This window comes from Bos grunniens, chromosome 1, assembly GCF_055505025.1.
Source record: "Bos grunniens cultivar Pamir isolate PY7600 chromosome 1, Bosgru_T2T1.0, whole genome shotgun sequence".
Taxonomy (NCBI): Eukaryota; Metazoa; Chordata; class Mammalia; order Artiodactyla; family Bovidae; genus Bos; species Bos grunniens.
The window spans coordinates 120,445,545-120,471,911 of NC_141165.1; positions in this window are offsets into that span (position 1 = coordinate 120,445,545).

The window sequence follows — 26,367 nt, forward strand, 5'->3', positions numbered from 1 at the left end:
AGAAAGAATGCTCTGTCTCTCTCTTTCTTATTGTGTTTATCTCCATTGTATTCCCACATGTGTTGTTAGTAGAGAAAATTATTTATCACTGTAATTTTGCTTCCAGCAAGTTCTAATTATAGCACTTTGGCAGAGAGAATACTGACAGAATTTTGTTGTTGAGCAGCTCATGGAAAGGGCTGAATTATTCTTGTTTCATCAACTATTGTAGAAAAGTTCAAATGAGACAGGACTGAAATTTCTCCCAATATGTACAATGAGCTATTAGTTGAAACAAGGTCATTCATTTCACTTTTTGTTGTTTCCCTATTCTAAGTGGCATTATACTGCATCCATTGCATTCATTCCAAACTTATGTATGTTATGTCTTTTAATTAATATGTAAATTCTGAATGTTATTCATCATCCATTGAATTTAAAGGTTAAAACAATTTTGCTTAAAACACAGATATTTTTTATTTTTCTGGACTCAATGCCTTGGAAAGAAAATTGATTTAACAATTTCCTGATGATGTTTAATTGCCCTTACTACTATATCTAATTTATAAAATTGTGTGTGTGCTATAGTAATCTCTGCTAAAGGCTAGAGATTATGGCAGAATATTCTATTATTTTTGAGATTATTATACCAAATCACATACCATGTACAAGATAGACTGTTAATGAACATATCTCAAATAAAAAATATAAATTGAAAGGAAGACTGAAACTGAAAATGGAATACTGAATGTGAAATCTGACCTAACTGAACAAGCAAGAATTTTCAAAGAGAAATGGCACCTAAAATGACTACTATTATTTCTAGTAGATTTTATGTGTATTTTATATGTCTCTAATTTTTTTCTTGAATTTTAATTTTGTCTTTTAATGTAGTCTTAAAAATAACCTGGACTGGTTTTGTTTTTGTGTTTTTGGAGAAGAGAAGAATGTTAGTTTTTTTTTGGAAGTGTGCATTTCAGATAAATGGATTTTCTTCGTTGAACAGAGTGGTCAAATTGAGACTAGATAGAGAAATCATAGAGAGCTAAGGGGTAGGAAAATTAAGGTCTTAATGAGTAGGAATTTAGCAATGGCTCTTTGATAGAGAACTCAAGATATACTGCCATCAAGAATTTTAGTTACCCACTCTCCTTAAGGGTTTTTCTGGGAACCAGAATTAATTAGCAACTGAAATTCCTGGGCAAAAACCTAAAAGCTGTCCTTTTCGTTAGGTTATTTTCTTATAACAAAATGTTAGATTAAGATGCCTTTCTTAAGATGTCTCTATGCTTTTGGTTTCCTGATATTTGTCAACCTTTGTTAACTGTGAAATTCACCAACTGATGCTTTTGTTTTAAAGGCCAGATTACCATACTTCATACTAACTTCTCAATTTAATTTATGTGAAATTACATTTTCTACTATATCACATAAAAATAAAAGATTTCACTTTGCTAACTTTATTTTGGCTTTACCCATTAAACCAGCCCCTATCATTCATGTGTAAATTCCAGGAATATTTTTGTCTCATTCATGTGCAATATTTTAAAATGCATACTCCATGTCAGAAATTTGTGGACTAATAAAGAGCATAAGAAGAATATAAATGGAAAACAAAATATAATTTCTATACATTATTGAAATTAGAGTGCATAATGAAGAAATACATTTGTGGAAATAATGCTAGGTATCTAGAAAATTCTCATAAAAAATGGATTTCTCAATAATGTGTTGAAGCATAAGTAGCAGTTCAATACATAAGCAGAGATGGATGTCGTAGGAAATGAGAACTGGTTAGTTGGCATGTATTCCAATCAGAGCAAAGCATGTGAGAACAGTGTGACACCAGAAAGACCAGGCAATGTGTTCGAAATGGGAGCAATCTGGTTTGGCAAAGCCTTCAATATTCCCTGGTGACTCAGATGGTAAAGAATCTGCCTGTAATTTGGGAGATCTGGGTTCAATCCCTGGGTCAGGAAGATCCCCTGGAGGAGGAAATGGCAACCCACTCCAGTATTCTTGTCGGGAGAGTATTGTGGACAGAGGAGCCTGATGGGCTACAGTCTGTGAGGTCGCAAAGAGTTGGACACAACTGAGCGACTAACACACACACACACACACACACACACAGCAAAAAAGAACTTTGAAAGGTGGCAAAAGATCAAAAGATCACAGAAGATCTTAAAAATAAACTACAGAATTTGCAATTGATTTAGGAGGTCATGGGGGAGATCTGAATGTTTTCAAGAGGAATGATGTCACAATTCTGCGAGCCAGAGTGTGCAATCAGAGCAGTCCAGAACATTTGTGAAGACAGGACTACAAGGCAAGCCTTTTCACTTGGAAACACAGTGTTCTTCCTCTTTCTCAAAGTGACCATACAGCTTTTTTATCACTATTTCTCTAAGGTTTCGTGGCTAACGAAACCACGAAAGTGAAATACTATCACTTACATATAGGCTTGCACTCTCTGTGCCCCTACTGTTTTTGCTCGGAAACTCTTCTTTCTGTCTTCTTCCTCTCCCTACTCCTAGCACCAGCATTCCAAGTTCCTCATGTGACATCTCTACTACCAGATGACTCCTTCCGTCTACTTTTTAGTTTCTTCTCATTTGAAAACATTCATTGCTGTGGCACAGTGCTGCTGCTGTTGTGCAGTCGCTTCAGTCGTCTCCAACTCTGTGCGACCCCATAGATGGCAGCCCACCAGGCTCCTCCGTCCCTGGGATCTCCAGGCAATAAGACTGGAGTGTGTTGCCATTTCCTTCTCCAGCTGTGGCACAGTAACCTCATCCAAAAAAAGAAAGATTGAGAGATTCATTTCTGTACTAGATATTCCCTAGGTAACAGAGATAACGGAAACAAAAATACTACATATTAGGCTAATAATCTAGAGTAAATGTGTGTGGAGAGAGAAGATAAAACTAAGACACAATACCGTCACCATCATAATATACATGTATGTGCATGTCTGTGCATGTGTATGTACTTATATGTGTGTATGAGTGGATATATGGTCTGATGTGGACATTTAGAGAAGAAAAAGGAGTCATTTTTCCTCAGGATCATAAGGGAATCTTTCTAAAGAACATCCCATTTAACCTGAATTAGGAGGGATACGCAGAATTCTGAGGAACAGGTGAGAAGAGGGAGGCAAGTTGTTTTCCGCGGTGGTGTGACTCCTACAGAAAGTTTGACCTGAGCAAAAGGATGCATATTTATGAAATATGCATCTATAAATATGAAAACATATTTATAGAAGGGAAATCAGCTTAATTTGACTGAAATATAAGATTTCCTATATCTTATATCTGAATATCTGAAACAAGGGTTATGAGTTTTAGAGCCAGACGCTAAAAGTGAAGAATGTAGAGATATATTCAATGGACTATGTCGAGCCTTTAAACGTATTTGAATAGAAAATTCCAAGATTACTGATTCACTTTATAATTTTAATAATAGTGATATAAATGTGAATTGCAGAGGACCAAGCTATGGCAAGAGAAGGAAATGGCAACCCACTTCAGTATTCTTGCCTGGAAAATCCCATGGACAGAGGAGCCTGATAGGCTACAGTCCATGGGGTTGCAAGAGTCAGACATAATTTAGCGACTAAACAACAAAACTACAGCAATATGCAGGTAAGAAGCCCTGAGAATCTGAAATTGTTGGCAATGGGAATACAAAGGAGTTTAATATAAGATATATAAAATCTCTAACACTATACTATGAATTAAATATTATCTACTTTTTAGAGAGCCATGAATGTACATTTTTCAAAAGATTGCTAATGACTAGCAGATACCAAAGTGTAGTTACTCATACTGTTTGTAACCAATATACTTGGTATTTTAAGTGCCCACTTAATTTTTGTGTTACACCTTCCTTTTTAATTGAGAAAGAACTAATATTTTGGGGCATTACTAAAAATTTTGCTTTCTCATGTATTATTAAAATACCTCTATGTAAAACCAATTAATCTAATTTCAAGAAGAGAAAACAGAAATTCCAGGAAGTGAGGAAGCCAAGGTACCACAGCTATTAAGTGGACTAGACTAGATGGGATTTAAAACCATATAAAAGGAAACCATATACCAGGAAGTCGGTGATAGTATTGTTGGATGCAAAGAAATAAATACTTAAGCACGCAATATTTTGCCCTCAGGAAAATTATAGTATTGTAAAAATAAAGAGGCTTCCTAGGATAGATTTCTGTGTTTCTATTATGAAGTAAAGTTCAAATGTAAATATGGAAAATTGATTAAATTACAATTAAGTTTAATGTTCTACATTATATCCAGCTCTGCGGGGTTAAATTATCTCCAGTTTCTTCATAATTTTCCCTTTACCAGTGGTATAACTCTTGCCTCCCCTTGGACTCATAGAATTTTAAATGCCTCTTGGCCTTCTTCCTGAATAACTGGACAAAAATCTTGGTCCTATTTTGGTAACATGAATACCAGAAAAATTGTCTTACTGTTGTTAGGATACCACAAAACCCTGGGTGGCACCCTGTTGAGAATTTCTATTCTAATTTCAAAACTTTCGTAATAAGATGATGACTCCATCTCCTCTCATGGCCAATACAAGATTTTGTTACAACAATATGAAAAAAAAGAGTGAGTTCTCTAGTGTCAGCATTCCTACTCTATGCAATAAAAGGGAGAGCATGCTTAGTCATACAGACTGAAATAGCTAAAGGCAGTACAAAAATACAAACCCAATTTCTAAGGTAAGCAATGAACACTTGATCTTTTCCAGGCATGTGACAGACTTTCAGCTTTCTTCACCTCATATAATAAGAGTAAAATATCTGCATTATTTGGCTGCTTCTGGAAGATAGTACAAAAAGAGAGAGAGAATGCATAACCTTTTAACAGGATGCTTTTAAACTAATCATTTCAGTGTGCTCTTTGCAGAGAAAGCTAATATTGTTAGCACCAAACTAAAAAGGAACTTGACGATTTACAGCTCACAATTAAAAGATTTATCAAATTATCAAGCTTTCAAGCATAATTTCAGTTCAGAGGAGAGTGCAAAGAGTGCACATGTCCCAGAGGAATGGAGAACACTTGCCTGAGGGCACTCACAGCATGTGCTGCTCTACAGAGTGAATCCCAGTGGTTGTGTATGCACCTAAGGCTGATACACACTCTTCTCACATCCGGAGACTGGACGGAGGGAGGGAGGGAGGGAGGGAACTTGTGGTTGAGAAAGTGATACCTCCCGGTAGACAGACTCCAAATTATTATGCATTTCTGAATAGCTGTGAAAAATCGATTTTTATTTTTTGAAGAGCTTTGCTTTTGGAATTTGACTGTTACCCAATCTAACAGTACCTCCCGAGGTTTGAGGATGGTGGTAACTTGGAAAAGTAAGAATGTGTGTGACCAAAATAAAATGAAAAAAAAAAAAAAAAGCAGTTTTTTTTTTTTTTCTGTAATTGAAAAGGCCTACAAATCAAAACTGATTTCAAAATTCATCCAGAATCTTTAAAAAAGAAAGCTATTCAAGAGTGGAGGTTGGCGTAAAACCTTAATCAATGTTATTTAAGGAAACTTTGAAGAGTCTGATGCCAATCTAGTGCTAATGCCAAGACCTACTTCAGGAATGTCTGTTTCTTGCTGGCATCCCTCTGTGGAGAAGTGGCATCTCATCCATCTTACCTCTTGTCTTATCCTATGGGGAAAATATAAGAAAAATGACTGGAGTGACTAGACATAGATTCATTCCTATGCTTAAAAAATGTAATAGTATAGTGTTACCAAAAGCATAATTGAGGGCTGAAGTGTAAGAGTTTATAGATTAATACATAATCCATTTTCTACTTGAAATTGAAAACGTCTTTCTCTTAAAGCCACATAATTTTGTTCCTTGCAAATAAATTTAAGGATACATTCCAGGTCCTACAGCCAGATACCTATTTATACACAAAGTAGCAAAGTAAAATCAAGATCTAGAGACTGAAAAGAATCAGTTAGCCAGCAGCTGTTGGGTAAGTACAAGTCAGTGCTACTTTAAATCACACTGATCATTGTAAAATACTTATAGTTTGCTTGATGATGTTTATAAAACTACTTCTGACACAATGCAATTACTAATTTTTATTGTCACCCAGGTGTTGTTATTCTGAAGATGACTTACTGAGATGAAGTTGAAACTTTCTCAGAATATTTGTACCAAAGCTGGTAACTTTCCAACCTATTTGTGTTACAAAATTATTACCTCATCGAGTAAAAGACATCACAATATATACAAATCATGACTAAATGATTATGCTGATTAGGTTATATTATTAATCAAAGTCAACCTTCTAAATCTAATTAATATGTGTGCAGCATATTCTACATAGCAAATTTAATTTGTATTTTAAATGAGACTTCCCTGGTGGCTCAAACGGTAAAGCATCTGCCTACAATGCGGGTGACCCGGGTTCAATCCCTGGGTCTGGAAGATCTCCTGGAGAAGGAAATGGCAACCCACTCCAGTATTCTTGCCTGGAAAATCCCATGGACTGTGGAACCTGGTAGGCAACAGTCCATGGGGTCGCAAAGAGTTGGACACGACTAAGCGACTTCACTTTCACTCTAATTGTGTTAGCTTGGAAGAAAAACTATGACCAACCTAGACAGCATATTAAAAGCAGAGACATTACTTTGCCAACAAAAGTCCATCTAGTCAAAGCTAGGGTTTTTCCAGTAGTCATGTATGGATGTAAGAGTTGAACTATAAAGAAAGCTGAGCGCAGAAGAAAGGATGCTTTTGAACTGTAGTGCTGGAGAAGACTCTTGAGAGTCCCTTGGACTGCAAGGAGATCCAACCAGTACATCCTAAAGGAAATCAATCCTGAATATTCATTGGAAGGACTGATGCTGAAGCTGAACCTCCAATACTTTGGCCACCTGATGTGAAGAGCTTACTCATTTGAAAAGACCCTGATGCTAGAAAGGATTGAAGAGGGGAGGAGAAGGGGATGACAGAGGATGAGATGGTTGGATGGCATCACTGACTCTATGGACATGATTTTGAGTAAGCTCCGGGAGTTGGTGAAGGACAGGGAGGCCTGGCTTGCTGCAGTCCATGCGGTCGCAAAGAGTCAGACATGACTGAGCAACCGAAATGAACTGAACTGAGCTGTTTCTCAAAACCTACTTTAAGTGTTAATGGTTTAGACCAAATAAGAGCTACTCTGAATGACCTATATTATAAAGAGAAAAATATGTAAAAAATTTCCTGATGATCCTGAAAATTCCTGTTGTTTTAAATATTTACAGTGCAAATGAGGAACTTAATTATAGCTATGTTTTCAAATAATGCATTTCACCCAGAGTGGGAAAAATATTTATGAATAGTAAAATTTTACATATTGGTTAATTAACATAAATTATTACCAACTTAAAAGTCAAAAATAAAATTAAAATGCTATATAAGGTGAAAATTCAAAATATAAGCAGGATCAGTTTTGTATTTTGATTGAAAAGTGAAGTGGCTCAGTCGTGTCCAACTCTTTGTGACCCCATGGACTGTAGCCTATCAGGCTCCTCCATCCATGGGATTTTCCAGGCAAGAATACTGGAGTGGGTTGCCATTTCCTTCTCTAGGAGATCTTCACAAAATATAAATAGCCTCAGTTTGGTTTGAAGCTTCTTTGTTTTATAAAAACCTTCTGAGAGAAGAAAAATTAGAAAAGTTACGGATCCATGTGAGAAAACAATATTTAATTGAGAACAGAATAATGTGATAGTCTTCAAAAAAATAAATTATTTGACTTGAATTGTGTCTTAAAGTGTTTTAGAGTTAAGGGGACTTAGCTGGTAGTTTAGCTTATGAAGTTTGACCTTCTTTTCTTATCATTATTATTGTTTTATCTTTTCTTTCATTTCTCTCAAAAATTAGCTTTCTGTGGAAAAATTTGGTAGAAAGTGCTATTTTTTAGATCTGATCTGTCCATGAAAGAAAGAGGCTTTCAAGAGTGTTTATACTGAGCACTGAAGAAGTTAAAGGTTTTAGCATAAACTTCTTTGCACTGCTGTATTTGAAATGTGAGGATTTAGATTAAAAACCAAAAAGAGACCAACAGTGAGTGGCTTCTCTTCACATTTTCTTGTTGTTTAATTGCTGAGTCATGTCTGACTCTTCTGAGACTCCTTGGACTGTAACACCACCAGGTTCCCCTACCCATGGCAATCCCCTGGCAAGAGTACTGGAGAAGGTTGCCATTTAGGGGACCTTCCCAACACATGGACCTAACCTGCATCTCCTACATTGCTGCTGCTTTTGCTGCTAAGTCCCTTCAGTCATGTCTGACTCTAGGCAACCCCATGGACTGCAGCCCACCAGGCTTCCCCGTCCCTGGGATTCTCCAGGCAAGAACACTGGAGTGGGTTGTCATTTCCTTCTCCAGTGCATGAAAGTGAAAAGTGAAAGTGAAATCTCTCAGTCTTGTCCGATTCCTAGCGACCCCACAGACTGCAGCCTATAAGGCTCCTTCATCCATGGGATTTTCCAGGCAAGAGTACTGGAGTGGGTTGCCATTGCCTTCTCCTCCTGAATTGCAGAAGGATTCTTTACCACAGATCCACCTATTCTATCTGAAATACAAAGCCTGATATTTCCTTGGGCATTATAATATTTATAGTAGAATAGAAGATGATAAGAATGCCTAAAATAATGATCATTAATTAAGGTATAAAATAGTGCAGAGAGCTTGTAGTCTCACTTTCAAAATGAATTTTTTGTAGACATAAGCATGTACAATCTGTTTTGTCAAATACTTGTATCATACTTCCTAATACAGTTAGAATAGTTATTGGGCAAAAAGCTGCTCACTGTGATAGATACATTATTCAAGAAATGAAAAGACAACTGGAAACTCCGAGAAAAACACAAAGCTATGAAAATAATAAAAAAAAAAATGAGCCAAATATACAAAGCAAACTAAAATGTGAAACAATTGTAAGAAAAGTAGAGTAAGAATAGAAAATCCATTTAACTTTAAAGCTAGGCATGTTCTTTTACTAGCTCAAGTGGCATGGCCTTATCATTCCAGCACATTACTTGATGTGGCAGTAAATATTTAAATAAACCTAGCAATATTAACACCCACATTAGATTCCAACTATGAGAGTAATTATAAACACAAAAAAACAAACATATTTGTTGTTGCAGAGTAGGTAGATATATATTGCAGCTGTTGCTGCTGCTAAGTCGCTTTAGTCGTGTCCGACTCTGTGCGACCCCATAGACAGAAGCCCACCAGGCTCCCGCATCCCTGGGATTCTCCAGGCGAGAACACTGGAGTGGGTTGCCATTTCCTTCTCCAATGCATGAAAGTGAAAAGTGAAAGGGAAGTCGCTCAGTCGTGTCCGACTCTTAGCAACCCCATGACTGCAGCCCACCAGGCTCCTCCATCCATTGGATTTTCCAGGCAAGAGTACTGGAGTGGGGTGCCATTGCCTTCTCCAGTAGATATATATTAATGTTCAGATTTATGTTCATTGTTCTATATATAGTTTATACTAATCCATTTTTAAAAAAATTTGTTGAAATATATTTGATTTACAATATTGTTAGTTTCTGCTGTATAGCAAAATGAATCAGCTCTACATTTATCCATTCTTTTTTAGATTCTCTTCCTACATAGGTCATTACAGAGTATTGAGTAGAGTTCTGTGTTCTATACAGTAGGTCCTTACTAGTTATGTATTAAAATGGCTCAGATGGTAAAGCATCTGTCCGCAATGCGGGAGACCCGGGTTCGATTCCTGGGTCGGGAAGATCCCCTGGAGAAGGAAATGGTAATCCACTCCAGCACTCTTGACTGGAAAATCCCATGGACGGAGGAGCCTGATAGGCTACGGTCCATGGCGTCGCAAAGAGTCGGACACGACTGAGCGACTTCACTTTCACTTTCCGTGCGTATATGAGCTTCCCAAGTGGCACTAGTGGCAAAGAACCTGCCTGCCAATGCAGGAGACATAAGAGATGAGGGTTCAATCCCACAGTTGGAAAGATCGCCTGGAGTAGGAAATGGCAACCCACTCCAGTATTCTTGCCTGGAAAATCCCAACAACAGAGTAGTATGGAGAGGTACAGTCCACCGGTTTGCAGAGTCGGACAACACTGAAGCAACCTAGCATGAAAGCATGCAATGTGCGTATATATCAATCCCAGTCTCCCAATTTATCCCTCCCTCCCATAATTAATTCCTTTTAACTGAGTCAAATTAAAAGTATATTTGATAAGATGGCAAAGAAGAAAGGCAAGTGGAAAGGTGGAAGAAAAGTCAGGGACAATAATATTTGCATTTTTTTATCTCAAAGGAAATAGAAACCCGGACCAAAATAAATCACTTGAGAAAGTTATGTGTATATAATTAAAAGTCTACAAAAGTAATCAATACACATTAAGTTATATACTTTATTATATAAATTAAATACTAAGTGATATAATACAATTTTGGAGACTTAGAAGTATGTAATGAAACTGAATAAAATCTCTAACTTTCATATGAAGAATCATATCAATGGTATTGTGTTTAGGGAGTTTTTAAATCCCTACAAAGCATACCTCTTATGTTTAATTTTTTTCTCATTTCCTCTTTCCATTGTCATTCTCTTCCGAAAAATTATTTCCTTTAAGGTGGCTGATTTATATTTGAATAAAATTTATTTAAATTGGATAAAATTCATAAGTTTCATATGAACCATTGGAAAAGTTCTTGTTTTTTAAACTGAGATGTACTATTTTAATCCACCTTAATTGTACTGAGCTATATTGTTGGTTTCATTTTGCTTTTATTTAACATTATGTTTTTAAGGATATATCCATTTTGTCGTGTGCCTATTTATAACTTTTTGAAAGTTGTGATTTGTTAATACTTGCAAGCATTATCCAAGATTGTTAGCTGGTTGAAAAACATTACAGAATTTAAAGTATTTATAGTATAGTGTCTGCTAAGTAGTGAGGTGGGTCATGTTTCTATTATTTATACAATAATATTTTATTGAAATGAAATTAGAGAGAGATGTTTGCATTCTTTCATTTTAAAAGAAGTTGATTTTATCCAATGTCTGTACTTGAAACAAGAGACCCATCATCTAGGATTTTTACAACTATACAGCAATGTTTATGGTTAGAATATTTGCTATGGCAAGATTTATCTTGTAATAACAAACACAAACTTGTAAACTTTATATATTTTCATGAACCAAATACCTGAATAATTTTTTGCAAGGCTTCATGATTGATATAGAACATACTAATAAAATTGAAGTCTATGGCTTCTTTGAAAAGATTTTCTATGTCTTTTGTATTGTTTTCCAGGGCACTCGTAGGAACATTTCTGGGTAGCTGAGTCAACCCTTCTTCATTCCAAATCAGGAAAGATGACATTTTGGTGGTTATGAGATGATTTATTAGAGTCTCAGTGCTTCCTTTTCTACTTCCTCCCTAATTTGGATAGCAGTGGAGCTATAAGAATGTTGTCTGTAAATGATGAACTGATTTAATTTTGGAAGATTTCTCTTCCCACCCAATCTGTTTGTGTAGGACATAGAACAAAACTTGCTGATGCCAGCTTTTGTTCGTTGTGGATTTCAGCCATGTTTATCTTCCAGAGACCTCACAGCAACAACTAATGTCTCCTGACCACATAATTTGATTACTGTAATTCCCAGTCTTTAGATCCTCCCACTTATGACTTCTCTTTCTTTGAAGATTGCTTCAAGGTTTATTGCATACTGATTGCTCAATAATTAGCTCTAGGGATTCAGAAAAATATTTTAAACACTGGAGCTGACTTACATAAAATTGTTAAGCACTTATACTGAGTAATAATGTGCTGTATAGACTAGACAATTCCTTTGGTAACAATTCCTGTGATTAAAATTATGGATTTATGGGTGGGAAAGGATGCCAAAAGTCATTTGGACAAGCGTTTTTGTTTCAGTTGAAGTATTCCAGACAGATGTGATTAATTGCCCTGAAAGATAGCTATGCTTTTATAACTGGTAAGCCAGAGGCTTTATCATTCTGAGGATCCAAAATTTCAACAAATTTGTTTTAAATTTCCAATTATAGTGATTCACATCCCAGGAGCTTGACTAAAAGAAACCTTCACACTCCAGAAGTGGTAACTTATATGTTTTAACAAATAAATCTATTTCCTAATGTTTCAAGCAGGATGTATCATGTTTTTCCTGCTAGACAGTACCCTTAGCAGATGTCTACTGACCTTGAAGCTGCCTGCAGGAGCTTCTCTATTGCTGATACATTCACTCCCTGGATGAGTTTGCCAGGCTTTATATTTAGAACATGCTCTATTGATATAATCAGAGTTTCCAGTTTCTAAGAAGCTAGAGCAGTGTTGGTTCTCATGAGACATAAACACTACACTTTAAGAATCAACTCAGGAAAATCATCTGTATCAGTCAGCAATGTATCAAGCACCTCCAAAACTCAACACTTAAAATAATAAGTATTCTTAATGTTTATAAATCTATAGATCAGTTGGGTAATTATTTTGCTTTCCTCTATAGTCACTCATAGGTTTTCCTGGTAGCTCAGAAGGTAAAGAATCTGCCTGCAATGCAGGGGACCCAGGTTTGATCCCTGGGTTGGGAAGATCCCCTAGAGGAGGATATGGCAACCCACTCCAGTATTCTTGCCTGGAGAATTCCATGGACAAGAGAAGCTTGACTGGCTACAGTCCATGGGGTTGCAAAAAGTCAGATATGACTGAGAGCCTAAGCACAGCACAACACAAGGTCACTCATATATCATACCTAACACAGCTGAGGAGGCATTGGTGGATTTGCTGACCTAGTCTGGTTTGGGGTCTATTTTCTATACAGTGGCCCAGGATGGTCTTGACTGAGACTACTGTAGTTATACCAGGTCCATTCTTACAGAAGTAGCAGAATCTTAAAAGAAAATAAGAAAGATAAGGAATACATACCATGACCCTTGCAGCATCCTATTGGCCAAAACAGGTCACAAAGTCAGTTCAGGGTCAGTTCACCAAGACACTAGCAAGTTACAGGGTCAAGAGTGTGCTACAAGGAGATCATTAATTGAGGCTAACACTGTAATCAGGGGTAAATGCTGTGACTCATATGGTAAAGAAGATTCTGCGTTGCAGAAGACATGAGTTCGGTCCCTGGGTGGGGAAGATCCCCTGGAGTAGGAAATGGCAGCCCACTCCAATGCTGTTGCCTGGACAATTCCATACACAGAGAGCCTGGAGGGTTACAGTCCATGGGGTGGCAAAAACAATGCAATCAATCTACCACACCATCTCATCAGCTTTGCCTTTCACTTTTTAGCACACTAGTTTTCTTAAGCCTCTAAAAGAAGACTAAAATAATAGTATTTTATACATATGTATGTTGTGTGTTAGTTGATCAGTCATGTCTGACTCTGCGACTCCATGAACTGCAGCCTGTCAGGCTCCTCTGTCCATGGAATTCTCCATGCAAGAATACTGGAGTGGGTTGCCATTCCCTTCTCCAGGAAGGGAGATTGTCAGGAGATCTTCCCTAGCCAGGGATCGAATCAGGGTCTCCTGCATTGAAGGCAGATTCTTTACCATCTGAGCCACCAGGGAACCCTTACTATTATAAATAGTAATATTGCTGCTAAGTCACTTCAGTCGACCCCATAGACCGCAGCCCACCAGGCTCCCCCGTCCCTGGGATTCTCCAGGCAAGAACACTGGAGTGGGTTGCCATTTCCTTCTCCAATGCATGAAAGGGAAAAATGAAAGTGAAGTCGCTCAGTCGTGTCCGACTCTTAGCGACCCCATGGACTGCAGCCTACCAGGCTCCTCCGTCCATGGGGTTTTCCAGGCAAGAGTACTGGAGTGGGGTGCCACTGCCTTCTCCGAAATAGTAATATTATTTGTCCTCAAAATTTTCCATAAAATCTGAGAGCCAGGAAAAATAAGTTTGTGATGAGTCTTTATATTCATACATTGTGATTGCAAGTTCATACAACTAAGTTGATTGCACCGGATATTAGTGGAGCAGTATTTTAACGTCTTTCCACTTCAGGAGAAAGGCTGGGTACTTTGAAGTTCAGTGCAACTATGTTTGAACCCTGGGGGCTTCCCAGGTGGCTCAGTGATAAAGAATCCACCTGTCAATGCAGGAGACCTGTGTTCCATCCCCGGGTTGGGAAGGTCCTCTGGAGAAGGTAATGCCAACTTGCTCCAGTATTCTTGGCAGGATAATCCCATGAACAGAGGAGCTTGGCAGGCTGCATTTTGCATGGGTGAGTACTAAGTCACTTCAGTCATGGCTTCAGTCATGTCTAACTCTTGGCAACCCTTTGGACTGTAGTCCGCCAGTCTCCTCTGCCCATGGAATTTTCCAGGCAAGAATACTGGTGTAGGTATTCTTGCACTGGCAGGCAGGTTCTTTACCATGATGTACTCAATAGTGCTGACAGTAGGGTCTCTTTTGGAACACCCTCCACTCCTCCTACCGATTTACATTCTCCACTGTTTCTCTAGAGGTCTACCATTCACATTGTGGGTGGAACTCTTTTTATAGAACAAGATTGTCCTCACCCTTAAAGAATATCCAGCATGTTTGGCCCCATCCACTAGTGTCCGGGCCCACTCAAAGTATGGATTACTTCCAAAATTCCTGCATATTTCCAAACATTCCTGTAGGGGATTCTAAGAATCCTAGTTGAGAATAATATCCCTGACAATCTAACTTCCATAATATTGATCCACGAAAACTGTTGTATAAATAACCCTGGCTTTTTGGAGTATTTTTTTTTTTTCTACTACATTACAGTTCAGTTCAGTTCAGCTGCTCAATCGTGTCCAATTCTTTGCAACCCCATGAACCGCAGCATGTCAGGCCTCCCTATTCATTACCAACTCCTGGAGATAACCCAAACTCATGTCCATTGAGTCGGTGATGCCATTCAACCATTTCATCCTCTGTCCCCTTCTCCTCGTGCCCTGAATCTTCCCCAGCATCAGGGTCTTTTCAGATAAATCAGCTCTTCACATCATTGGAGTTTTAGCTTCAACATTAGTCCTGCCAGTGAACATCCAGGACTGATCTCCTTTAGGACGGGCAGGTTGGATCTCCTTGCAGTCCAAGGGTCTTCTCCAACACCACAGTTCAAAAGCATCAATTCTTCAGTGCTCAGCTTTTTTTATAGTCCAACTCTCACATCCATACATGACCATTGGAAAAACCATAGTCTTGACTAGATGGACCTTTGTTGGCAAATTAACGTCTCTGTTTTTTAATATGCTGTCTAGGTTGGTCATAACTTTCCTTCCAAGGAGTAAATTTCATGGCTGCAATCACCATCTGCAGTGATCTTGGAACCCCCACCCCACTGCCCAAAAAAAAGTCACACACTGCTTCCACTGTTTCCCCATCTATTTCCCATGAAGTGATGGGACCAGATGCCATGATCTTCATTTTCTGAATGTTGAGCTTTAAGCCAACTTTTTCACTCTCCTCTTTCACTTTCATCAAGAGGCTTTTTAGGTCCTCTTCACTTTCTGCCATAAGGATGGTGTCATCTGCATATCTGAGGTGATTGATATTTCTCCCGGCAATCTTGATTCCAGCTTGTGCTTCTTCCAGCCTAGCGTTTCTCATGATGTACTCTGCATATAAGTTAAATAAGCAGGGTGACAATATACAGCCTTGATGTACTCCTTTTCCTATTTGGAACCAGTCTGTTGTTCCATGTCCACTTCTAATTGTTTCTTCCTAACCTGCATACAGATTTCTCAGGAAGCAGATCAGGTGGTCTGGTATTCCCATCTCTTTCAGAATTTTCCACAGTTTCTTGTGATCCACACAGTCAAAGGCTTTGGCATAGTCAATAAAGCAGAAATAGATGTTTTTCTGGAACTCTCTTGCTTTTTCCATGATCCAGCATGTGTTAGCAATTTCATCTCTGGTTCCTCTTCCTTTTCTAAAACCAGCTGGAACATCTGGAAGTTCATGGTTCACATGTTGCTAAAGCCTGGCTTGGAGAATTTTGAGCATTACTTTACTAGTGTGTGAGATGAGTGCAACTGTGTGGTAGTTTGTGCATTTTTTGGTATTGCCTTTCTTTGAGATTGGAATGAAAACTTGCCTTTTCCAGTCTTGTGGCCACTGCTGAGTTTCCCAAATTTGCTGGCATATTGAGTGCAGCACTTTCACAGCATCATCTTTCAGGATTTGGAATAGCTCAACTGGAATTCCATTACCTCCACTAGCTTTGTTCGTAGTGATGCTTCCTAAGGCCCACTGAATTTCATATTCCAGGATGTCTGGCTCTAGGTGAGTGACTACATTACATTGAAATTCAAATTTCCAGAAGTAAGAGAGAAAAAAAATTGAAGAGAGAATCATTTCCCATAGATTGGCACCTAAGCAGTGGAATGCTTTGGCCAGAGCTGTGATTTAAAAACACATCTGCTTTCCAAAATGTCCCCTGTATGTCTTCCATTATCCACTATATCTTTTTCAATTAAGGAATGCAAGACCTTTTCAAAAAATGTGTGTCATTTAGGACAAATTATAATGTTCTTATATGTGCATACTTTTGTGAAATGTAACTTTTGAGTGAGTAACTAGAACCTAGCATGGACCTAAGAGATTTACAGCATACCTCAGAGATATTGTGGGTTAGGTTCCAGACCACCACAATAGAGTGAATATTGCAAGAAGGTGAATCACACAAATCATTTTGGTTTTCCAGTGCATATAAAAGTTATGTTTACACTATACTGTAGTTTATTAGCTATGCAATAGCATTATGCTTAAAAATAGATATACTTAATTTATTGCTTCTCTGGTGGCTCAGATGGTAAAGAATCTGCCTGCCAATGCAAGAGACCCGGGGCTCAATCCCTGGGTCAGGAAGATCCCCTGGAGAAGGAAATGGCAATCCACTCCAGTATTCTTGCCTGGAGAATTCCATGAGCAGAAGAGCCTAGCACAGTGCAGTCAAAGTGTTGCAGAGTTGGACACTACTGAAGCAACTTTCACTAATTTATTATTAAAAAATAACTATCATTGAAGCCTTCAATGAGTAGTGATATTTTTGCTGGTGGAAGACCTTGGTTCAATGTTCATGGCTGCTGACTGGTCTGAGTGGTGGTTTCTAAAGGTTGGAATGACTGTTGACATTTCTGAATATAAGACAAAAATGAAGTTTGCTGCATCAGTTGACTCTTCCTTTCATAAACGATTTCTCTGTATTATGCAAGACTGTTTGATTATATTTTACCCACAGTAGAACTTTGAAGATTGGAGTCAGTCCTCTTAAACATTGCCACTGTTTTATCAACTATGCTAATATAATGTTCTAAATCCTTTGTTATTTCAATAGTCTTCACAGCATTTTCACCAAGAGTAGATTCCATCTCAAGAAACCACTCTATTTGCTCATTCATAAAAAGCAACTATCCATTCAAGTTTTTTCAGGAGATAACAGCAATTCAGTCACATCTTCAGGCTCCATTTCTGATTTAGTTCTCTTATTATTGCCACCATGTCTGCAGTTACTTCTTTCACTGAATGCTTGAACCCCTCAAAGTCATTCATAACAGTTAGAATAAATTTCTTCCAAACTCCTATTTATTTGATTTTCTGAGATCATCCCATGAATCACAAATATTTTTAATGGCCATCTAAAAGATGAATCTTCTCCAGATTTTCAGTTGACCTCCCAGTTCCAATAGAGGAATCACTATCTTTGGTAGCTCTAGACTTATGAAATATATTTCTTAAATAATAAGACATCTACATTACTCCTTGATCCATGAGCTGCAGAATAGATATTTGTTAGCAGTCATGAAAAACAACATTCATCTTATTGTATATCTTCATCAGAGCACTTGAGAGAACAGGTACATTGTCAATGAGTAGTAATATTTTGAAAGAAATCTTTTTCTCTGAGAAGTAGGTCTCAATAGTGGGTTTAAAAGATTCAGTAAACCATGTTATAAACAGATATACTTTGTTGTTTCATTTATAGAGCATAAGTAAATAGATTTAGCATAATTCTTAAAGACCCTAGAATTTTCAGAATGTATATGAAAACTGGCCTCAACTCCAAGTTGCCAGTTTTGTTAACCCCTAGCAAGAGAGCTAGTCCATTTTTGAAACTTTGAAGCCAAGCATTGACTTCTCCTCTCAAGCTATGAAAGTTGTGTATGGCATCCAATGTAAGACTGTTTTGTCTACATTAAATATCTGTTGCTTAGTGTAGCTGCCTTCATTTTACTTATTTTAGCTAGGCTTTCTGATTAACTTGGTGCAGCTTCTACATGAGCATTTTCTGCTTTATCTTGTATTTCTATGTTATGGAGACAGCTTCCTTGCCTCTCTCATCTTTCTAGAGTTAAAGAGTCAGAGCATTGCTCTGGCTTAGGCTTTGGCTTAATGGAATGTTGTAGCTAGTCTGATCTTCCATTCAGACCACTAAACCATTCTCCATAACAACAACAAAGTTGATTTGTTTTCATGTGTGTGTTCACTGGAATAGCACTTTTAATGTCCATGTATAAATTTTTCTTACATTCACAACTTGGCTATTTGGACAAGAGGCCTAACTGTTCACCTAACTTGGCTTTCAACATGGCTTCCCCAGAAGTTTAATCATTTGTAATTTCTGATTTAAACTGAGAGATGGGTGACTCTTTGTTTCACCCAAATAAATAAATAAATATTTATTAGTGGCTGCTTTAGGGTTATCAATTACCCTAATTTCAATGTTGCTGTGTCTCAGGGAGTAGGGAGGCCCTGGGAAGAGAGTGAATTGCTAGTAAGGAGAGCCATCAGAACATTCCCTCTTATAACCATAAATTTATCCTCTTAGTCTGTAAGTCTGTTTATGTTTTGTAAATAAGCTCATTCATATTCAAGGAGATCAAACCAGTCAATCCTAAAGGAAATCAACCCTGAATATTCATTAGAAAGACTGAGGTTGAAGCTGAAGCTCCAGTACTTTCACCACCTGATGCAAAGAACTGACTCATTGGAAAAGACCCTGATGCTGGGAAAGATTGAGGGCATGAGAAGAAGGGAACAGCAGAGGATGAGACGGTGGGATGGCATCACCAACTCAATGGACCTGAGTTTGAGCAAACTCCTGGAGATAGTGAAGGACAAGGGAGCCTGACATGCTACAGTCCATGGAGTTGCAAAAGTCGGATATGTCTTAGCAACTGAAAAACAACAATAGCAACCACGTATAAGTGATATTATGGTATACTTCTTTCTTTGACTTACTTCACTTTTTGAAAATCTCCTTAACTAGAGTCTTCCTAACCCTCTTTCCCACCTATTATTAACATAAACAGCTGTCTGATAACTCAGTGATCTTCATTCTAGGAATGTTTTCCCTGATCCTTTATTATTTGCCTCAAATATATAGGTCTTGTCCTATCAATGTTCTAAATTCCACTAAAGATCATTTACCTGCTTGAGTTCCATCCTCTTAGGAAATAAAATATGAATTAGCTAACTGGGCAAATGAATTCCCCAGACACTATTGGTTTCTCTTCCAAATCTTTTCTTTCTTGGTGGCAATATCCCCATTGGGACTCTGAGAAGGATGGCATTATCCTGAAGTCCAAAAGTAATTACTGAAGAAAAAAAGAAAAAAAAAAGCCAACCATATTGGTCCTATTGTCCTTGTCAGTGACTGGTTTAATATTGCTGATATGTTACAATACTGGCCAATGAAATATGAGAAGACATTTTTGGATTGTCTTGGAAAAGATTTCTTTTTTCCCTTTTACTGGGGTAGGGAAATGACTGTATGTAATGGTTGAAATTGTAGCAACCATCTTCCCATTATGACATGAGTTACACTGACATATTGAGAATTACAAGGGATTTTGTATGTCAAAGTTATCTTACCTGATGTTAGAAGAGATAATTTTTTGTTAGATGAGTTTTTTCTTGTTGTTGTTGTTCCTGAGTCAGAATTTTCTGTGACTTGAAGTTTAAAACTTCTTAACGAATAACTACCAATACTACATAACTGTATAGTTTATAAAATCATGTCCAGTAAAATATTTTAACAGTGACACCCTGGAGAAATTGTTTGCTCTTTAAACCATGTTTCAGACACATTAAAAGAAAAAAAAAATGTATGCTGTGCTTTTCAACCATTTTCAAAGCACACAGTTTGGAAGACTACAGTTTTATGGGACTAGTTTGCCTCTGAGCCACAAAGTTAAATGCTCTGTGTCCTATATTTCTGACTGAATGTAGACAAGTTTTTAACAAAGAATAAAGTTCTGGACCAGACATACTGGACAATAAAATGGGCAATAAAATGCTTTAAGATGCTCAACAATAGCTTTAAAACGAATGTGGCCAGAGAGTTCACTTAAGACCATTATGTAGCCTATTGGGTAATTATATTTCCATATTATTTATGGATATTCTCTCTTTTAGAGATTCCCTACTCAGAATAAATAGGGATATATACCCTGACTTCACATAGGAATCCAGGATGAAATATTTCTTGAACATTTAAACAAGGAAGGAAGACTATTGGCAGAAAGTGAGGCTGTAATAGGTAGACAGAGAATCTAGAAAGGAGAATAAAACAAAGCCGTCATAGACAGAAAAAAAGAACTGAGCTTCACTTGCAATATTCAGTCTGGGGATGGTCTCTTAAAGTGTGAATTATCTGCACTGAGAAAGGAAGGGAGGGTACAAAGAATAGAATAAAATTTAGAGTGCATTAAATTTTACATCAATGACTTTTCTGTGTAGAGAAATACTAGACCAAACACAAGCAAATGGACTATATATCATTTCTACACACTGCTGTGCTAGTGAATTCATCCCTGATCTGAATGGTAAGAGCAGATTCATTGGGAATGAATAATAGTGTGACATAGCTAATTAATGCCAGTTCCATCTAGGCCTCTTAGGCAATCATGCCAAATTGTACAGTGCAATGGGGTGTTTTTTATGTGACAGTGGTGTATGGGGGATTGATCTGCAAATGTAAAGATGGCATCAAACTATGGGACCAGAACTAACTGCTCAGCATTATGGTCACACTGAATTACAGCTTTTTGATCTGGCAAAACTGCCACAAGACTTAGCATTTTTGAAATACTATCATAAAACGGAATTCTGAAATAACTAGCTCATCAATCACTGACATTCCATGCTGCTTCCCAGAATTGGAAGCACATATGTAAGTATTTTGAATCTTCTTTGTAGAAAAAGTTCTTCTTAAAGGCGTCATTTTATACAATCACACACACCAGGTCTAAAAGGCCTGGTAAGAATGTTCCGTTTTTTAAGGCATTCATGTAACAATTGAGTGAAATAATTGTGAATATGAAGGAGACAAATGAGAGCATCCTTTTAAAGCAGTTGTTTAGGTAACTTACATGCAAGACATCCAAATTACATATTTATTCACTAGTTTTGAGTAACTGATTATTTTTCAATCTTGCCAATGTCAAACTAAACCTGTTTAACAAGTGGTTGATAAAATCTTGATAATATATACTCCATTGTTTGCATATAGTTTTGCTGTATTTCTTTAAAATCAACCTTATAAATTGTATTATGTGCATTCTTAAGTTTGTGTTTGTCTAAAGAACTGATAAAAATGTTTTATTATAAACATAGAATATGTATGTATTCTATATATATCTACTCATATATCTGACAAATCTTTTCATAAATATATATATATCTTTTGTGAAAAGATTTGTCAGATATATATATATATATATGCACACACACACCTGGAGAAGGAAATGGTAACTCATTCCAGCATTCTTGCCTGGAGAATCCCAGATACAGTGGAGCCTGGTGGGCTGCAGTCTATGGAGTTGCACAGAGTCGGACATGACTGAAGCGACTTAGCAGCAGCAGCTGCAGCATATATTTATATATATATATATATACTCAGTATATATGTATATATATATATACACTCAGTCCCGTCTAACTCTTTGTGACGCTTAGAACTGTAGTCCACCATGCTCCTCTGTCCATGTGATTCTCCAGGCAAGAATACTGGAGTTGGTTGCCATGCCCTTTTACAGGGGATCTTTGCAACTCAGGGAATGCACTGGCAGGCAGATTTTTTACTACTGTGCCACCTGGGAAGCCCTAGACACATATTAATGACAAGTATCTGTTCTTTTAAGACATTATCTCTTTCAAAGTACTCTTTGACCCAAATTAATAAATTTTTCTTGAATGCAAATTTTCAAATCCTATTATCATCTGATTTATATTTTCATGCATTATGTTTATTTATTCATTACTAGTATAATAAATATATTTATTATATTAATAAATATATTATAAATATTATATTTATTATATTACAATACATATTTATTATATTAATAAATACATTTATTACAATAAATTATATATTATAATATATTATAATATTATATGTTTATATATAATATATATTTAATATATAATTAATGAAATAATTATTTATTCTTTTGAGTCACTTTTTTTTTCCAGTTTTATTTATTTATTTACTTTACAATATTGTATTGTTTTGCCATACATTGACATGAATCACCATGGGTGTACATGAGTTCTCCATTCTGAACCCCCCTCCCACCTCCCTCCCCATTCCATCCCTCTGGGTCATCCCAGTGCACCAGTCCCGAGCACCCTGTATCATGCATCAAACCTGGACTGGCGATTTGTTTCACATGTGATAATTTACGTGTTTCAATGCCATCCTCCCATATTATCCTGCCCTCACCTTCTCCCACAGAGTCCAAAAGATTGTTCTATACATCTGTGTCTCTTAGCTGTCTTGCATACAGGGTTATTGTTACCATCTTTCTAAATTCCATATATATGCATTAGTATACTGTATTGGTGTCTTTCTTTCTGGCTTATTTCACTTTGTATAATAGGTTCCAGTTTCATCCACCTCATTAGAACTGATTCAGATGTATTCATTTTAATGGCTGAGTAATAGTCCATTGTGTATAGGTACCACAGCTTTCTTATGTACATCACTTATGTACAACTTATTGTTGGTTTATATTTTTAGAAAGCAAACTTTTCCTTTAAACTGGTAAGTTTATCCCACTTATGTATTTCTGTTCTGTTATTGTTATCATAGTTTATCACATCAGAATTTCATTGTTTTGACCGGTATCTTAGTCATAAAAATTATATAAAGATTAGCCTACAAGTAATAAAACAAGCAAAAGTGTTAGTCACTTAGTCATGTCCCATCCTTTGCAACCCCATGGACTGCAGCCAGCCAGCCTCCTATTTCCATGGAATTCTCCAGGCAAGAACACTGGAGTGGGTTGCCATGTCTTTCTCCAATGAATGAAAGTGAAAAGTGAAAGTGAAGTAGCTCAGTCATATCCAACTTTTAGCGACCCCATGGACTGCAGCCTACCAGGCTCCTCCATCCATGGGATTTTCCAGGCAAGTGTACTGGAGTGGGGTGCCATTGCCTTCTCCGTTACCATCTGAGCCACCAGTATATCTCCCAAACTCCAGACAATCTGAGAATATATTTTTGTTTCTTTTGCACATTAATAGTGACTTGGCTATGAATGAATTTATGTTAACTCTCTTTTCCTTGGAAACATAGTCTTGACGTCAATCCACAATGATTGCCTAAAAGAAGTCTGAGGCTCTCTTGCTCTTTTTGTTTATAGGTAACTTGCTTTGTCTGTATGCCTTTGGCATTATTATTATTTTATACCTACAATTCAATAGTTTCAGTAGCACATGTTTTCGTTCTGAATGTTCTCTTATTAACTTTTCTGGGAACAAGGTGAACCTTGCCAGTGTGTAAATTCAGCTATTTTCTCATTTCAGAAAAGTATTTATCTTTAATTTTCCATGATTCTATCTGTTATGCTTTTTGTATCAGTTCAGTTCAGTCCCATAATCTTGTCCGACTCTTTGTGACCCCATGGACTGCAACACACCAGGCTTCCCTGTCCATCACCAACTCCCAGAGCTTGCTCAAGTTCATGTCCGTTGAGTCAGTGATGCCATCCAGCCATCTCATCCTCTGTCCTCCCCTTCTCCTCCTGCCTTCAGTCTTTCCCAGCATCAGTGTCTTTTCCAATAAGTCAGTTCTTCACACCAGGTGGCCAAAATATTGGTTTCAGCTTCACCATCAGTGCTTCCAATGAATATTCAGGACTGATTTCCTTTAAGATTGACTGATTTGATCTCCTGGTAGTCCAAGGAACTCTCAAGAGTCCTCCAACACCATAGTTCAAAGCGTCAATTCTTCGAGGCTCATATTTCTTTATAGTCAGGGAGGCTCCAATTTTCCATATGTTTCTATTCTCAAAATCGAGTTTTTATCCTTAAACCCACTTTTCCTACTTCATTTTTCCTATTTCAACTCTAAGTGATACACTATGTATGTGCTCGTGTCCAACTCTGCAAAACCATAGACTGTAGCCATTTAGGCTCCTGTGTCCATAGACTTTTCCAGGCAAGGATATGGAGTGGGTTGCCATTTTCCTCTCCAGGGGATCTCCAGGAAAATACCTTATTAGTAGAAATGGTCTTCCAATTCTTACTTCTTGTTTCTAAAGTATTCTTCCATGGTACCTTTTCTCTCACTTTGTTTTCTAATTACTCTCTCTCTTACAAGCTCATCTTTTAACTGATTTTGTCGGATTACTACTCTCTTCTTTCATAGGTCCCATGATCTACTTGATTTAGTACTTGATGCATATGTTTTCTAGGTTTTTTTCTGTTTCCATTCACTCAGATTGTAATTTCCAGGACTCTTTTGATTTCTCCTTTCCTTTCTTCAGTTCATTTCTCAGTAGAACAGCTATATGGAACCTAATTGAATCTTCTTTTTGCTCCTTCTTTGATTTGGCACAGTTTTATCTAAAGTTTTCAGAAATACAGTGAGTCCTTCTCATTTATCTTGATGGCCAGGTATGGATAGTTTCCTTTTTTTCTTTTTTTAATGTATTTCAGTCAGTTGGAGTGAGATATAAAACTGAGTTGTTTTTAAGAGACTTTTCTTTGATATTTTCTACACCTTTTTGTTGCCAGGGTACCAACTGCCCATTCAGCTCAAACGTTGCCTAAAAGGGGGCCCTAGGGCTTCAGTGCATACCACCCAATGCAGGAAGAGCTATACTAAACTTTGGTAAAAAGATCCTTAGTTTTTGGACTGGACCCTTTCTGCTTTTTCCCTTCTCTTTCTCTTCCTTCTTTTTTAAAATACTTGTTGTGGCTTCTCTGGTGGTTGAGCAATAAAGAATCTGTCTGAAATGCAGGAGATGCATGTTCAGTCCCTGAATCAGGAAGATCCCCTGAACAAGGAAATGGCAACCTACTCCAGTATTCTTGCCTGGGAAATACTATGGATAAAGGAGCCTGATGGGCTAGAGTCCACAGGATTGCAAAGAGTCAGACACACTGAGCACACCATAATTTCTTTACAATGTTGTGTTATTTCTGCTGCACAATGAAGTGAATCAACCATATGCCTACATATATCCCTTCCTTCTTGAACCTTCCTTCCACCCCCACACCATCCCAGGTATTTATGTCATCACTGAGCATTGATCCTAGTTCCTTGTGCTGTACAGCAGGTTCCAACTAGGTATCTGTTTTACATATGATAGTGTGTATGTCAATTCTAATCTCACAATTCACCTTCCCCTTCCCCACCAGGTCTACATGTCAATTCTCTATGTCTGTGTCTGTATTCTTGTTCTGCGAATAGGTTCATCTGTACCATTTCTCCAGAGAAGACATACTGATGGCCAAGAAGCACATAAAAAGGTGCTCAACATCATTAATTATCTGAAAAATGCAAATCAAAATTCAATATGGTATTACCTCACACTGATCAGAATGTCCATAATCAAAAAAATCTATAAGCAATAATTTCTGGAGAGAATATGGAAAAAATGGAACTCTCTTACACTGTTGATAGGAATATAAATTGATACAGCCACTATGGAAAACAGTACAGAGGTTTCTTAAAAAACTGAAAATAAAATTTTTCTTATCCTATTTTTATTCTTTATTTTATCATAGTCAACTGATTCCTTCTGTCAAAAAATTTGGCCTTGTTAAAATGATTTAAAAAGACAATTTAGGTGATACTTTAACACTTCATGAAGTATGAATTTCTCCAAACTCTTGAGAATGGAGTTACCCACATTTTGAAGTGTTAAATAAAGTTTGTTTGAATTGTCAAATTGATCTCACTTTTTTTTTTTTTTTGGCTAGTTTAGATGTCACTGAACTTGGAAAACCATGTTAGTAAAACAAATCTTTAGCTTTTGGTTTCATATTCTTGTAAATGGTCCATCTGCACAAAAGTCAGACCATCTGAGTTATCAATTCATGATTGTCAAGTAACATGGATCATTGCCCT